This window comes from Propithecus coquereli, unplaced genomic scaffold, assembly GCF_000956105.1.
Source record: "Propithecus coquereli isolate 6110/MARCELLA unplaced genomic scaffold, Pcoq_1.0 Scaffold11, whole genome shotgun sequence".
NCBI classification, from domain to species: domain Eukaryota; kingdom Metazoa; phylum Chordata; class Mammalia; order Primates; family Indriidae; genus Propithecus; species Propithecus coquereli.
The window spans coordinates 10759934-10777182 of NW_012134969.1; the positions used below are offsets into that span (position 1 = coordinate 10759934).

At 32.3% G+C, this 17249-nt stretch overlaps 1 long non-coding RNA gene across 1 annotated transcript in view; it reads left to right on the top strand.

The window, feature by feature from the left end:
- Positions 1-17249, top strand: part of LOC105813920 — a 29106-nt gene that overhangs the window by 9417 nt on the left and 2440 nt on the right. Inside the window, exons 3-4 of the long non-coding RNA XR_001137677.1 lie at positions 4218-4284; positions 15889-15967. This is a non-coding gene — a long non-coding RNA (uncharacterized LOC105813920). The remainder of the gene's footprint in view (positions 1-4217; positions 4285-15888; positions 15968-17249) is intronic.

Here is a 17249-nt window from a genome sequence, read left to right on the forward strand (position 1 = left end):
ATTTAAATTTAAAGCTGTAAGTCTATATAAATAGCATCACATTACATTTAAAAGTAATTTAATAATAAATATTTCTATTTCTGCTACTCATCAATTGATACTATTTGCTTACTAAGTTTTTAGCCTTGTATTGCACATTTAAAGTAGGTAAATTGCACATAGAAATATTTTTAATAGCTGAGATTCTTGCAAAAATGTTATGGACTAAAATAATTTCTTTGCTAATAGTGTCTGAAGTCAAACATATGGTGGTGATTAGTTATGGGGTACCTGGGAGCCAGGGGCCTTTTGTAAGTAAAATAAAGTGCCATTTCTTGACTGGAGTTTGACACTTTCTTATTTTCCAGGAGGATAAGTAGGGAAGATACTCTCATTATGAATTCACCCTAACACTGGTTAAAACTCTTCAGAGAATTTTGATAATTGAGCAGTTCAATCTAATAACCTAAAGATTATTATGTGTCATTAATTATTTTCCTTAGATACATTATAGGCTCTCTTTCTAAGAAAATCAAAATACAAATTTTGTCTTCTCTCCCTACCCTACTTTTTAAAGAAAAATTCCTTCCTAAATAATTTTGACATATAGTGATATAAGCAGACCTGGTAGGTAGGTTAGGCTGAACATTTTTTCTCTGTGTGTTAGTTGGATATGCTTTTCTCAGCTTGCTGTTTAAGAAGCAGCAGCAGCAGTGAATAAACAAGTTATCACCACAGTCCTTGTTCTTATCCCTTACAGCTGGGAGCAGGGGCTGGGAGATCGCTGCTGCTTGTCAGCTGTTGTACAGAACATCAATATGCAATAATGGTGGCCAAAGGAGACTGCACCCATGAGTTTTTACATACCAGATGGAAAGGGCCCAAGTATCAGTGTAGTATATATATAGTATAGAAAATATGTTCTTTGACAGAAAGATATTTTCTTCCCAGTGCAACATAAAAGAGAACAGTAGATGCTTGTAGCTCTTAGACTCTATTATTTTTTACTATTTACTCTGGTTTTAGTTTAAATTTTATTCAGTTAATTCCATCTATTAGAATGGAAGACTGTCTTGCTTCCGGAAGTATGTGTGGTGTGTTTTATGTTTTTTACTTTTAAGCTGGTAGACTGGAAGAAATTCTTAATAATTAGTTGCTGATAGCACAAGTTAGGTAATATACTGAGGAAAGAAAAGAAAAGTTGGCTATGGCCACACAGGAGTGTTTCTTTCACTTTTGGGCCATATTCTGAGTCCATATTGTCTTTGTTTTAGATCCCTGTCTAAACAAGGCCGAATTCTTACTGATTTCACTATAACAAAAAAAAAGAAAACAATCTTCTGTATTGCTTAGTGTTGTAAATAACTAAAAACAAAGCAGAGCACAGATTAAAATTTAGATCTATTTTATTCTCACTCCTATTTATTCTATGATTTACTATATAAGAAAGTTCAAATTCTAAATTTTTTTGGAAATAGGGCTTTGTAATTTCAAATAATATAGAAGAATGTTCTTTATTTTTATTATTTGAATTTGCACAGATTTGTATAACCCAAATATTGATATAATTTTCTTCTCTTTTATATCTAAATAATTGCAATAGGTTATAGTTACAGGGAAGTGAATTTTGGATTTGTATTAAAATTCTGATTTCATTTGTAGAATTCTTCGTGGGAAACTACAATGACATTTTGTTTTATTGTATAAGCCTAATGTCCCATTAAAGTCTAATATTTGCAATAGCATAGCATTCAAATACTATTTTAAAAGGTAACCATAGTTTCTTCCTTGTCATCTTCATTAAAATCACTCCTGATCATTCCCACTCTTAATGTTTTCCTTTACCAATCACAATAAACTCAGAATATTAGTTCCCTAGTAATATTACTTAAAAAACAAAACACCTTTGTCATAATATGTGCTTAGTTATCTGAAATAATAAATGAGCCCATAACCTGTTCTGGCATTGTGAAGTCAAGCATATTCAACCATACAGTGAGATAACTTTTTTATTGTTGTTGGCTAATGCTAGAGTGTTTTTTAATATGTCGATGTAACTTAACAAATTACATTAATTACTGTTATAAAAAGTGAGTTACATAATCCTTTCTGTTAAAAACACCTTGTTTTTACTATTAATTACTGCTTAGTGTCTGTTGACCACCTGTATTAGAATAACCTAGAATAAAACATTTTTTCAGACATCCTAAATCAGAATCTTTGGAGCTAAGACTCAGGAATAGGTGTTTTTTACAAGCTCAAAAAGATTGTATATAGGAGCACTACATCTGAGAGGCACTGCCCAAAATGAAATGGAAGGGAGTGTTCATACCAATAAACCATTTACCTTTCCTGCATTTTTTCCTCCTCTTTAGGCATCTTGGATCTAAGCTTAATATTTAATTAGGAATCTTATTATTTCTGTGACAACAGTTCTAGATTAAGTCTTGGTATTTCCCCAATCATATGAGGAACTATAATTTTGTACAAGCACCTTGGGGCAAATTTTAGTCTATTCTATTTGTTTAGACATTTAGCATACCTATGTTAGATCTACACTTGAGGAAAACAGAAGGGATTAATAACCTACGAATTTTTTAAATTTTCATCTAGACAGTGGCTGTTTTTCTTAAATATACTTCCAAATGTTGGAGAAAATATAAAAAGGGGAAATTTTCATATGCCGCTTATGGGAGCATTTAGCAATATCCTAGTAAAATTGAAGATACAACAGGCTTGAACCCAACAATTTCGTTTCTAGATGCTCTAGATAAACTCAGACGTGTAAAAAAATCTTGTTTATTTTTAATAGGAAAAAATTGAAAGCAATATAAATGTTAAGCAACAGGATAATGACAAATTGTGACATATTCATAGGATGAACTGTAGCTATTATAATGAGAGCTGAGTGTATCATCATGGGTAAATATTCTACTTCAGCAAACAAAAACAAGTTGCAGACAGGTCATAATCAATATAACATTTATATAAAAGATACGTATAATACAAAACCATTTATATAAAGTTTGAAAGAATCACATTGTTTTAAAGTCTTAAATTTGTAGTAAAAATGAATAGGAAATAAATGTCAAATTCAAGATTGTGATTGCATTTTAGGAGAGTGGGATAGTGTCAGGGTATGGCACACAAGGGACTTTAACTATATGTGTAATTGTTTTTCTTTAAAATAAATAAATAAAGGAAAACAAGCATGGCAGAATATTAGAATTCAGAAGAGCTGGATTGAGGGTCCAGGTATAGGATGTGGAGATTGATTTTGGCGGTCTCTTGATTTTTCTATGGATTTTGAAACAAACGATTTTGAAATTTAAAAAATGTACTGTTCTTTTTTATGATAAAGATATTCTACAACAAAATGTACACTTGGAGTCCTCCATTAAGAGCATAGATGGGTTTGCTGTACTCTTTCTATTCTGTATCTTGTAGTAAGTCCTTAACCATTAGTTGGTGCAGCTTACAGTCATGGCCCATGGAAATCAAATATTCTAACAAACTCAAGTTTACTCTAGGATATCTCTAAAAATTATTTTATTTTTAAAGATGAGCTGTAAATATATTTCCTGCTTTTGTATACTGGCTTTTAATCCTTTCTACTCTTATAAATATAGGACAATGTGGAAACAATTTCTCTTTTCTTATCACTATTCTTTCACTTACTTTTTGATTCAGGCAACAGTATTTTATTTTGGCCATAGCATCGTGTTGTACTATTTGCAGAGATTCTTTTATGCATTTTAAGCTCCAACTTAAGCTTTGTATTTATATTCTGTTGATACAGTTTTACTATAGAATTCTTGGGATTGGGGAATATATGGATTTTAGATTTTGTGAGTGTGTGTGTGTGTGTGTGTGTGTGTGTGTGTGTGAGTGAGTGAGAGAGAGAGAGAGACTGATTGATCAATCTTGATATGTTATCTTAAAATATCTGCAGTTACATGAAGTCCTCCAGAAACTTAGTATGCTCCAATTTAGACATTGAAGTATGAGTTTTTGTTACACTTAACATATTTCTCTTAAACATCAAGAAGGTAATAGTAATAGAAAAGCAAATTTTAAAAACTAATGATGCACTGGACTGAAATTTATAAATGCTGCTGCTGAGTGTTTATAATCTGTGATTGTTCTGTGTTGTGTAAGGATCAGAAAACAATTATTGTCAACTACAGTTGAAAATGTTTTAACTTATATAATGTGATAAAATTTTATCTTTTTCCTAGGTTTCATAATGATAAAATGAAGACGATAATAAAACAGCCCCCTACTTAGCCCAGCAGTTCTTACCTTGTAAGTATTAACTCTCAGTCTCCCTACCATTGCTATAAAAAGTTACTATTTGGTGTCACTGTTTTGGTTTACTTCTGAATTATTTTTTCTACCCATCCTAGTATGGTAACTTTCTAACTTCCCCTTACCCCACTACATATTGAGGTTTGATATTTATTTAATGTAGTTTAGTACAAGAATAATGCCATTGCTTGGGTACATTTTCTATTTTGGGAAATATTTTATAGCCAGCACCTATCATCTCTAAGTCTGAGAATCACAATTTTGAGTCCCTTTCCTTCAAAGGAGTTTACGAATAGGTAATGGTCTTTTTTATTACCATCATTATTCAGGTTTATTGATCTTACGGTTTTATAAATTGAGAGTATCCTCTTCTCTTGAAAAATAGTTTGTTTTTACATTTTATTAGATTACACTTGAGACTTTGTGAGGAGCTTAACATTTAGCTGTTAAAACTTCAGGAGGTGGAGAAAACAGGAAGGCAATCCCTTTTCCTTCCTTTTATATATACACATGCACACCTCTTTTTTAGAATAAGAAACATTTTTCCCCTGATTCATTTAACTTTTGAGAAATTTGTAAATTCTAAAGGAGTAATTCTAACAGGTTAGCTAAAATGAGTATCATACCCCTAGAAAAACTCACAAATCCAGGTCATGTGAAATGCCCAAGATACTTACTTCCGTAAAAGTTTTTGAGACCCTAAAATCAGTTACCAGAAAGCTTTGTTTTCATCTATTCCTTCAGCTAATTCTGTGTCTCTGAAGTAAAGAAACTGAAGTGCAAGACTGTTTCTGTTCTTAATGATATTGAGGCATTGCTCTGTTGAAATGAAACTAGTGCTTCAAATACTTTCCTCACATTAGCTCACAATGACTCAAGTAATGTATATGTGTTGAGGGATGACCTTATGATCATTGATGATCAGCCATTGAACTCAGTAAGTAGTGAGAATTTTTAGGGAGGGGGGAATCAATTAAATATTAAAAACTGTTAATAAGCCTGTTTGCAAAATAGTAGCCAAATGCCACAGGTCACTTTCTTTTTCTAATTTTTTCCTGTTATCTTTTTGTTTCTGGAAAATTAGAATGGAAACATTTTTAAGTCCCTAAAGAATCCTATATAGTCCAGGTTTGGGTTCCTTAATTGGTCCCTTGGAAGCCAGTTCAGCCTTTCTTCAACTTAACACTTAGAAAAAGAAATCTTTTCGATTGATATACTCCTACTATAGACTGGAGAGTAGTCGACTTTTTAAAAGAAAAAATAGATATCATTTAATTTCTAACAGATTTATAAGCATAGATAACATCACATTCTTAAATTCATTTCATCTCCTTTATAAATTTCTAAGTAAACAGTCTTTCTTGGATACTCTCCAGCATCTTTTAAATATAGGCCATTTGCCATATTTCATAGTTGGAATGCTTTCTGTTGTCTGTTTAGGTAGTATGCCTGGAGTTACCTTTAATCTTAGGTAGTAAAATGATAATGTTTCCAATTAAACAATGCCCAGAAAAATAGGAACATAGTGACAATAGTTAGTGATCCTTTGTGATTATGTACATGTCTTCCATTCTTTCATTTTTTTTATGTTTGTTTAATGCCATTGTTTCTTTAAGATGAGGATTTATTTTTAAGCTATTCATTTGTGGAATGTGGATGTTCCAGAAGTTGTGGAATAGTGATCTGCCTATATTCAAAGCTGTCAAAATTAAGTAATTGCAGTGTTTGGGGTTCATTTTTACAAATTGAGTAAAGAGATGGAGTATTTTTCAAGTTTCTTTTTTTTTTTCAGTTTAAAAATCTTAAACTCTGTTGCCTGACAGAAAATTCAGAAATAATCGTATGTCTTTTCTTTTTTTCCTCGTTTTCTTTTTTGAACTGTTTTGATTTTTCACTTATGTTGTTTTTTGGATACAAATGCTTAAATTATGTATTTCTGTTATGTGAATTTAAAATATTTGGTGCTTAAAAACATCATGAGGTGCATTGTAAGCAGTTAGAGCATTACATCTATCTTTTTAATAATCTACAACAACAAAAATCTTAAAACATTGACTTGATAAATAGGGAAACAGAAGATGAAGCAGAAAATTTCAGTGCTGTCATTGTTAGTCCTGTGAACAAAAGTGATGAAGACAAATGACTTCCTAATTCAGGATATTAAATTTACCTGCTTCAAGAGCTAGGCTAGAAAAAAGAAATGACAAGAGCTATTGCTCACATAGGATGAGTTATCAAGATAAGTTTTTAGAAATGTTACAAAGTTAGCAATAAAATAACAAAAGCATGTATCATACCAGCCTAGAAAATATTGTCAGTTGTTGAATTATAAATAATGTAAATGAAATACTGACTGAAAGTACTGCAAAAATAATCAGAATGTTTTAATCAATGGAGCAGTAAGTAATCAATGGTATGGCAAATAACATAAAATCTATTGTGCTTTCAATAAAATTGTAATGATGTAATTATATCATGCCCTAAACATATCTGATAATTGTCCTATTTTTAATTTATTTGTGATGGAAATTTACTCTTGTGCAAATTGCTACTTACCTGTGCCACTTAGGAGGAAATTCTAATTATCGTGAATAAATTTTTAAATGGGCATGTTTCTGGGAGACAAGAGTGTGCCAAAATAGAAAAAATGAATTGCTTTTTTGGCAGTTGGATTAGTGGTGAAGGATGTTATGATCCAAAGCAGAAAAATTCATAAGGGTATCAGCTACCATAAGCATTTGGTGGTAAAGAGAATGTCTTATAAACCTACTGACATGATGACTTCCTATTAACTTATTAAATATATCAAATCTACGCTCTTAAAGTTGTGTATTCTATCATTTATGAACATAAGGAGAGTTCACAATATGCTACAGCTGTTTTTTTAGTCATTGTTCAAATAACTGCTACTTTTGAGAATTAGAGAACATTTAATCAAAATGCCAGGTGTTCCTTGTCCTCAGTCTTATATATTTGTCATATATATCTTTTAACAGAATGATAGAATTAACTCTGAACCATTCATGTTTAAGCCATGGCTGTTTCTGCTCTCAACAAAATTGCAGCCATAAAATTTGAATTTCAGTGCCAAAATTATAGAAAGGGGTTGGACTCATTTTTCCACACTGAACAACTTCTCAGCTTCAAGATGGATAATTAAGAGAAGAATAGAGAATTTCTTATTTATGAAGTTACTTGGTTGTTTTCTTAAGAAAAACAAAAGGCAAAATTTAATAGCATGGGGCCTGATTTAAATAGAAAATAAACGTGTAAATATAATGAACTCTGGTGTAAGAGGGATTTCAAGTTCCAAGTGCAAATGCTATAGGTAGCATCCCCAGACTATTCTGTGTAATCGTGCTCTTATCTACTGTTAGTCTGAAACTTAAGTTTTTAAACTTAATATCCATGTAAAGACAGGAATAAATTGAATACAGAATTGAAATGTATGTTTAGTTGTCAGTGATCCCAGCTGACTTTTTGCCTAGACTAGTTTCATTCTTCCTGTTATATCCAGTAAATAAATTTATGCTTATTTTTATATAATTAAAACAAATTCCTTTAAAATATCTCATTTTCTTATAGTAAAAAATATTTAAAGTTTATGAGAATGAAGTTTTGATATATTTAATAGTAAGCACTACAAAGAATGCCATCACTTTCGAGTACTCTACCACTGATCAAATTTCAGAACCTTAAAATATTTAGGAAAATAATATCAAAGACTATCTGAATTTTAATTCATTAAAATTGTTTTAGTTTTTATACCCATAGTTTAGCTATTCAAATTGTTTCATTATGCCCCTACTATTTGGTACTCTGTAGTCAGAACTTAAAATTGGCAGTTTGTCCTCCAAATCCTTAATGAGACGACTTAATAAAGTACACGGAATTTTTCTAAGTCAATTTTATTTTAAATTGATCTTTATTCATTTTATTTTTAGCTTTAGAATATTAGAATTAAAACCATAGTAAATAAACTTTTTCTTTAATGTTATAAAGTACATTTATGTCAGTAATAATCGATACCAAATAAAATTCTCATAAGAGAGCAAGTTTCAGCTTAGTACAATTAAGTCCTCACTCCCATTGTCAGTAGGTTCTTGGAACTGACTTTAAGCAAAATGACCTATAATGAAACCAGTTTTACCATAGGCTAATTGATACAAACAAGAGTTAATTTCCGGCCGGGCGCGGTGGCTCACGCCTGTAATCCTAGCACTCTGGGAGGCCGAGGAGGGCAGATTGTTTGAGCTCAGGAGTTGGAGACCAGCCTGAGCAAGAGCGAGACCCCATCTCTACTAAAAATAGAAAGCAATTAATGGGACAACTAAAAATATATAGAATAAATTAGCTGGGCATGGTGGCGCATACCTGTAGTCCCAGCTACTCGGGAGGCTGAGGCAGAAGGAGCGCTTGAGCCCAGGAGTTTGAGGTTGCTGTGAGCTAGGCTGACGCCACGGCACTCTAGCCCGGGTAACACAGTGAGACTCTGTCTCAAAAAAAAAAAAAAGAGTTAAGTTCCTACAGCATACTTCTGATCACAAAAAACATCACCAAACTTCTAAAGAAAGGGGGAAAAACCATTGGCTCATATACAATTTGTCTTTTTACTGTAACTTTTATGATTTTTTAAATTCTGTGATCTAATATAGAAAGAAAACTAACTTCAGATGTTTAAAGGTTCCCATCTACTCAGATTTATATTCAAGTTGATTTCTTACATAAGATATTTAATTTACTTATTTTTGTCTCACCTTTGAAAATGACTGCTTTTTCCTCTTGGCAGGTTATAAGAGTAAAAAATTGTGGAGATAATTAAAGACTCATAGCCTAGAATATAGATGACCAGAGTTGGAATTATGACTTGTATAAAAATGAGAGACAAGGCCGGGCGTGGTGGCTCACGCCTGTAATCCTAGCTCTGTGGGAGGCCGAGGCGGGCGGATTGTTTGAGCTCAGGAGTTCAAAAGCAGCCTGAGCAAGAGCGAGACCCCGTCTCTACTAAAATTAGAAAGAAATTAATCGGACAACTAAAAATATATAGAAAAAATTGGCCGGGCATGGTGGCGCATGCCTGTAGTCCCAGCTACTTGGGAGGCTGAGGCAGGAGGATCGCTTGAGCCTGAGCGAGGATGATGCCACGGCACTCTAGCCCGGACAACACAGTGAGACTCTGTCTCAAAAAAAAAAAATGAGAGACAAGAACTAATTGGTTTTGTTGTCTGTATTTCTTTTCTTTTCTTTCTTTTTTTTTTATGGGTGCTTTCCTTTGGTTGTACATCTAACCATTAGGTTTTTTTCCATATCTAGTTAGAGAAAGTGCTTTTGTTGTAGCCAGCAAACTCAAAAGCAGAGATTTAAGGGATAGAGGCACAGTAATATTTTCAGTACACTAAGATAGAGGAATAGAGAAATGGCATGGCCATACCAGGAAAGATTGTCACATACCTAGTCCAGTTTAAATGGAGCATTAGTTATGAAATAGGGAAACCAGTTATCTGCTTAGCACAGTACCCAATAGAATAATCGTTTGTATTCAAAAGTTCTTAGTGAATGGACAATTCAGTATCAGCTACAAAGGTTAATATCAGAATCCACTGGAGAAGATAGACTTCAGTTGTACTTAAAAGTAGGGATAAATGGAAAGGGGATTAGTAAATATTTTAGCCTCCAACAGTAGCTTTCATGAAGAGTCAAAGATCAGATAGGAATATACAGTGTAGGGGAGGAAAGAACTGAAAAAGAATTTGTTACAAGCCTCTCACTTCTTCAGGGGGCCTCAAAGAATCACTCAGTGTGAGAGAGGATAACCATTGTATTCAAATGATGAGTAAATTTATTTGTTCCACTTGCAAAGTGGCCACAGTGGCCTGAGCATCACGCTTGGCCAGTCTTTTGTCCACTCCTAACCACATCATTATGCTTCTCTAATGTAGGGACCTTTTTTTCTCCTAAAGATATAACCACCATACTTATAACACAGTAACAAAATCGTTAATAATCCCCTACTGTAATAATACGTAGGTCCTATTAAAATTCTTTATTGTTTCAAAAAGGTCTACATACTGCATTTGGTTGTCATATCTCTTAAAAGAGACCTTTTAAATGGAATGGAAATGTTTTCATTGGAGAGAAGCAGGAAATATTGGATAGGTTTTGATTATATTAACCTTGATACTTAGGCAGAAAAGTAAAGACGATTTAGGAAACTAGGTATATTCTTGAATATATGAGATTTAGGAAGGTTTGTTAATTGACTAAAGATAGAAAATCCAGCTAGACCTAGATTTAAGATATGAAATTAATAATGGCAAAGCAGTTGATGAACTGAGATCTTAAAGAATCAATTGGGGTTTTTTAGACTAACTGAATGCACAAGGGATGATTGACACAGGATATAAATTGAGTGTTGAAAGAATAACAGTGGGCAAGTATACATAATTAAAAGGGAGGAAAAGAAGGTATCTAAGAAGAAAAATGTTATGGTAAATAGCAAATTTATTTGTGTTATCAAAATTTTATATTGCATTGCTTAGCTAAGATGCTATATTTATAATTGAGTCTTATCTAGGAAGTAACATCATCAAAAATAAAAAACAATTATGAATGGCTTCTAAGAAGTTTAACTTTGCATATGAGGACACTATCATAAGGGAATCTACTATTGGTAATGATATTTGAAAGGCTAATATGTATAGACTGACTTTCTGAAATAAATTGTCCAGATTGAAATCTACTTCATACATAGTTTTTAAGCAATCATTCATTCATTCATTCATTCCTCTGTCAGAAGAAATTAAAGGAGTATAAACACAGTAAAACTTTATATTCACTTAAATTCAAAAGCTAGGTTTTTTTGTATTATAAAACAGTCGTTTTGGATTATATCTGAATATTATTTCATTGCATGTCTGTTCTCAACACTGAATTTTAAAAGAATCTTCTCTAGTTAATATATCCTTTTTGTTTTTATGCATTTATATCCAAGAAACAAGAGTCAAGCAAAAACAAATTTTAATCTATTTTCCCGTAAATTTTATAAATTTGGAAATTTTATAAAACTTTCAACTCCATAATGGAGTAATGAAAAAATTACCATGTTTAATGAAATTGTCATTTAGTTTCGTTTAGTCCCCATAATGTGGGCCTTTGCTAAAGATATTAAAGAATAGCTATTTTTAAATTTTCCTCCAGATATAATACTGACATATCATTCCACTTGTGCATTATTCCATTGTGCTTGAGCAAGGATAGTCATTCTGTGGCCCAGGTGCTATACAATTCCTTAGAGCTTCAAGTGTAGAATTTGAAGCATGTTTGAAGAAAGTAATTACTGTTATGAATTGTATTGATGCTGGATTAAAAGTAAAATTAAGTGTTTGAGAAACCTAAAGTAATGTAGTGACATGTAAGGATATGTCTAAACAACAAACCAGCAGAAACATTTTCGTGTTGTATATTAGCATCTGAATTATGTGAGTGGAAACAGTCTAAACTTACAGATTCAAGGGAATTTTTAGTTTAAAATAGCTCATTCTGGAAGGCAAAATATAAAACCTACTTTGGTAGCCCCAAAGTGGAAAGGAAAAACAAACCTTACCACACTGGGAGGATATTATTGTTACTATTGAACATGAGTAAAAAAAGAGGTATACCTTCTCTATGTACCTGGAATTTGCTCCACTGAATCTTTCAATTTGTTAATACGTTTAAATCAAAAATTTCCATTTTTTCTGAAGTATGGGAATAAATTGTATCTAATAGTTTAAATTTCTCAGACTTTGAAATAGAAATCAGTTCTTTTAACTATCTAATATAGTTAAAAATAAAAATAAAATAAAAATAGATAAGGAAAAATCTTCCTTTGAGGTCTTTATCCTTGTCATCTTCATGTTGAGTAGACTGAGGAATAGGAGGAAAAGGAAGGGTTGATCTTGCTGTTTCAAGAGTGGCAGAGGCAGAAGAGGTGGAAGGGAAGGCAGGAGAGGCAGGTATAATACATTTGGTGTAACTTTATGGAAATGCGCTGTAATTTCTGTTTGACTGTTTTGCTTTCTCATGTCTCAAAAAGGGTTTCTATATATTACAATCCTTCTTCCACTGTTTGCTTTAGTTTCAGTGCCAGTATTGTAGAAGGGTCCATGTCTTAAAAGAACTCAAAAGTAGTCCTGAATAATCAGAACCCTTTTGCCAGATTGTCTAATGTCAATTTGTTTTCTGGCACTGCTTTGGAAGCACTCATCTCCATCAAGTCATCTTCTATTAATTCCTCTGGTGTGGTGTCTATTAGCTCTTGAATTTCTCCAAGATCCATATCTTAAAATCTTTCACCTCCAACCTTTTTTGCCATATTCACAATCTGTTCTATGATTTTCTTGACTGGCTTTGTTGTAAATCCTGTGAAGTCATGCACAACATCTGGACACAGTTGTCTCCAGCAGAAATATATTGGTTCTAGCTTGCTGGCTTTTATGGCTTTTTTTATAACAATGATTGCATCTTCAATGGTGTAATCCGTCCACCTTTTCACAATGTTCTCTCTATGGGAGTTCTCTCCCACAACATTGACAATCCTTTCTGTAGAGTACCGTGCATAATGAGCCTTAAAGGTTCTTAGGAGCCTCTGATCTAGAGGATGAATTAGAGACATTGTATTTGGGGGCAGACTTCGATGTTTGTGGTATAGAACTCATGGGGTTCTGGGTAGCCAGGGGCATTGTCCAATATCAGAAGAATTTTAAGAGGCAGTCCCTTACTGGCAAAGTATTTCCTGACTTCAGGTATAAAGCATCAATGGAACCAATCCAGAAAAAAGGTTCTTGTTATCTAGGCCTTGTTATACAAGCAAAAGACTGGCAGCTGATGTTTACTTTTCCCTTCAAAGTTTGGTGATTAGCAGCTTTATAGATAAGGGCAGTCCTGATCATAAACATGGCTGCATTTGCACAAAACAGCAGAGTTAGCCTGCCCCTTCCTGCCTTATTTCCTGGTGCTCCCTTCTCTTCCTAATAATTGTCCTTTATGGCATTTTTTTCTCCAGAATAGGACACTTTTGTCTACATTAAAAACCTATTTTGTGGGCACTCTAGCCCAGGCAACAGAGCAAGACTGTCTCAAAAAAAAAAAAAAAACCTATTTAGGCAGATATTCTTTTTCCTCAGTGATTTTCTTAATGGCATCTGGGAACTTGTCTGCTGCCTTGTGGTTGGCAAAAGCTGCTGCTTCTGGTTACCTTGATATTTTTTAAGCCTAACTTCTTTCTAAAATCATCAAACCATCCTTTGCTGGCATCAAATTCCTTAGCTTATGATCTTTAACTTTCATTTTTCTTTAAGATGTCTTAGGATGACTTTGCTTTTTCTTGAATCATATTAGAGTCTATAGGTATTCCTTTCTTCCAGCAATCCTGTACCCACATAAGAGCTGCATTTTCAATGAGATAAAAAAGTATTTCCCAAGAAGTGCAAGGTTTTCATGCCAGCAGTTGTAGCAACAGCTTCATGAATTTCCTTTTTTTTTTAAATAATAATCCTTACATTGGATTTATTAATCTTGAAATGGCAAGCAACCACAACCACAGACCTCTCTACAGTACGTGTCAAGCAATTCAGCTTTTTCTTGTAATGTCATGACTTTTCTCTGCTTCTTAGGAACGCTTCTCACGCACTTCATGTGGGTATCGTGGTGTTATTCAGAGTTCACAGTATTGCACTAAATACAATGGAAATATGTGGGAGAACCAGGAGAGATCACTTTTTAAGGTAATACACAATTTACTGAAGAGACTAGCTGCTCACATGGAGGTTATTAGCTAGCTTCACAGCGTTTTAAGTGGATAGTCACAACACTTGAACTCACCGCAATAGCAACAGGAGGTAACTACAAAATTATTATAGTAGTACAGTGTGCACTACATTTAATTTTATGCAGTTATGATTTAATATTACATCTTCACATTTCTTTACATTTCTCTCTAATCGAATTGTAACTGTATGTGTAATTTTGATGAATTTTAACTTTTTATAATTTGCGTATAGTTTATGGTAGTAAATGATAAAATAGTATCTACATGCATGTCACATGCATTCGTGACATACCTTTTCTTAATTTTTTAGATATTTCTAGGCTTCATAGTTCGTGAGTTTTTTCAAATTGTCCAAAATCTCCAAAAAAAAGTTCCAGTGTATTTATTGAAAAAAACCAGCATATAAGTGGACCTGTGCATTTCCAACCCTTGTTGTTCAAAGGTCAACTGTAATAATAAATGAGAACATTCTTGCTATGAAAATGTTTTTAAGATTTATAAAACATTGACATAAATGTGAATATTCATATTCAAGTTTGACACTCTTAGCATAGTTGAAGATATATGGATTTTGCACAAAAAAGAAAACAGAAGAATTGGAAATGAAATAACTCAATTGTTTCCTTCTTTAATCATTTAATGTTTGGAATAATCATTTGATATTCATGTCTATTGTGCAGGAACAAAGAACAATATGTAGTCTTGAACAGTTAGTTACTTATTTTGTGATTTTATGTCTAAAGATTTTAAATTCTTTCTGAGAAGGGACTGGTATTTGGTATACTAGTATACCAACTGGTGTAGTAGCTAAGCCAGTACCTGACACATAGTAGGTGTTCAATAAAATATTTGTTAAATGAAAAAATGTATATACATAGCCTTTCATATTTGGAAATATATTTAAATTTTTATCTGGGAAGTGGGAATAAGGGAGCCTAAAGGACAGTTCCTTGATGTAATTGATAAATACAAATATGTATTTCTCAAGTTATTACAAATTTATCTTGGTTACATGTTAAAAATTTTGCAGAAACTTGAGACAATAGTAATATATGAAACACAGGTTGCTTAGATAAGGCATTAGCTACATACATTTTTTTCATCGTGGAGAAAATACTCAGAAATAATTAATGTGGAATACATGACAATGTGCTTTGTATAAATAATTAGATATTAGAATGGAGAGACAAGTTTCATTGTTTTGGTTGTGTACATCACCTTGTTCTGTGTTAGAAGTATTATAGCTTTAGCCCAGTCATTTTAATGAGAGAAAACTGGAGCAAAATAGGTTGTCAAGGCTTCAGCTAGAGTGAGGGCAGTTTCCTGGTATCTTATAGAGAGAGAGTAATTTCATTCCTACATCTGAGTAAGTGGAAACTATTTAGGAGTATACTTTCTTGCCTAGTGAACGGAATGGAGATAGGTAGGGCATAGGAAGATGAAGAGCTACAGGATTCCTGTTTTATTTCTTGTCTCAAGGTACCAAATTAACTCGTGTTCCAAGGCCATATTTTAGAATCACCTATTATATCAAATGTTATACTCTAAGACAATAACCACTCTAATATAGAGATAAATGTTGAGAGCAAAATAATATTTGGATTTTTTATAACAGATTACCTAAGGGAGAATTCATTTGTTTGGAGCTTTGTATGTTTTTACTATATTTAGAATTAAAATATTTTCTGTGACTTCTAATGTTTCTCTTTAAAAGTATCTCTGCATTTTGACAGCTTAAGTTTATTGAAACTGAACTCTTCTATGTCATTTCATGTTTTTCCCTTGACATGAAGTCTGACCTTCTTGATGAAGATGTCTTTTGAAAGGTGTACTGCCAGGAACAAAATGTTTGTAAATTCAGCTTTTACCAAGGTAAACACCAAATTTTATGAATTCACTTTTTTTGCTTGTATAGGGAAAAATAACTATATGTTGAATACATTCAAAAGTTTAAATATTTAACTGTTTTGCCATATTAAGTTGGCACAGGAAAAAACATGCGTATCTTTTCCTCATATTCTTTATGTTTTCTAACATGAAGCATGATGCTAGACACACGGTAGACTTCCATTAAGTTTTTGATATAAAAACTAATTTTATTATGCTACCTAAAGTATTCTAAAAAATAACTAATTATGCATATTATATCAATGTTATGATCTTAAAACAGATTTTTTTTATATGCATTCCCTTTTATCTAAAAGAAAATACTTTTTGTATTCTTTAGGTGCTAATGTGTGTTTAAAAAAAACAAAACCTTGGAGTAAAGTAGCAGCACATAATGGTTTGTGGATTTTGAAAAGGTGCAGGCCATATTGTGCTGCCTCAAAAATACAAGGATCTGATCTTCTGAAGAAAATATATTTCTTTTTATTCATAGATCTTATGATAGCAATGTCAGCAGTGCCTTAGCAGCACGTAAATATTGGCGTTAAGATTCTAAAATTATCTCCAGTATTAACTGTGCTGCTGAAGTAAGGTTGGCCATACTCTACAGTTGTATTTTAATGTATAGTAATGTTACTGATGTGTTTTCGGTATATCATTGATAATCTTATGTTTAGTATGATCCTGTAAAAATAAGTTAATACTAACTGTTCAGATATATGTGTCTCTTAAAATAGTATAATTGCAATTTAATAATACTTGTGTTAAATGCTGTCAAGTTTCTTGAAAGAGCTTATGCAGCATCAGAGGAATTTATTTTAATGTACATTTATATTCAATATAAATATTAGTTCAGATTTTTAAGATAAAACAAATACTAATTTTCTCTTTGTTTTGAAATTACTTTTAAAACTGCATATCTCAGATAAAGTATCAGATTATACATTTTGAAGAGAACTTAAAAGATAATTTTTAGTAATGTTTCTAAATATTTCTTTATAAGTGAAGGGGGGAAAGCATCAAAATACACTGGGACTCAAAATGCACTTAATCATAACTTCATAGGAAAGAAAAACCTTACAGATAACCAACCTATATTGGGAGCTGAGGAAACAGAAACTTAAATAGTTTACTACAGATAAAAGATTAGGGTCTTAATTTTATGTCTTCTAACTTTATAATAGTATACTGTTTTTTCTTGGTTTTATTAAAATGTTTTCTTAAATCCTTAGCCAAAGATTTTTGTTTGATGAGTCAAAAATATAAA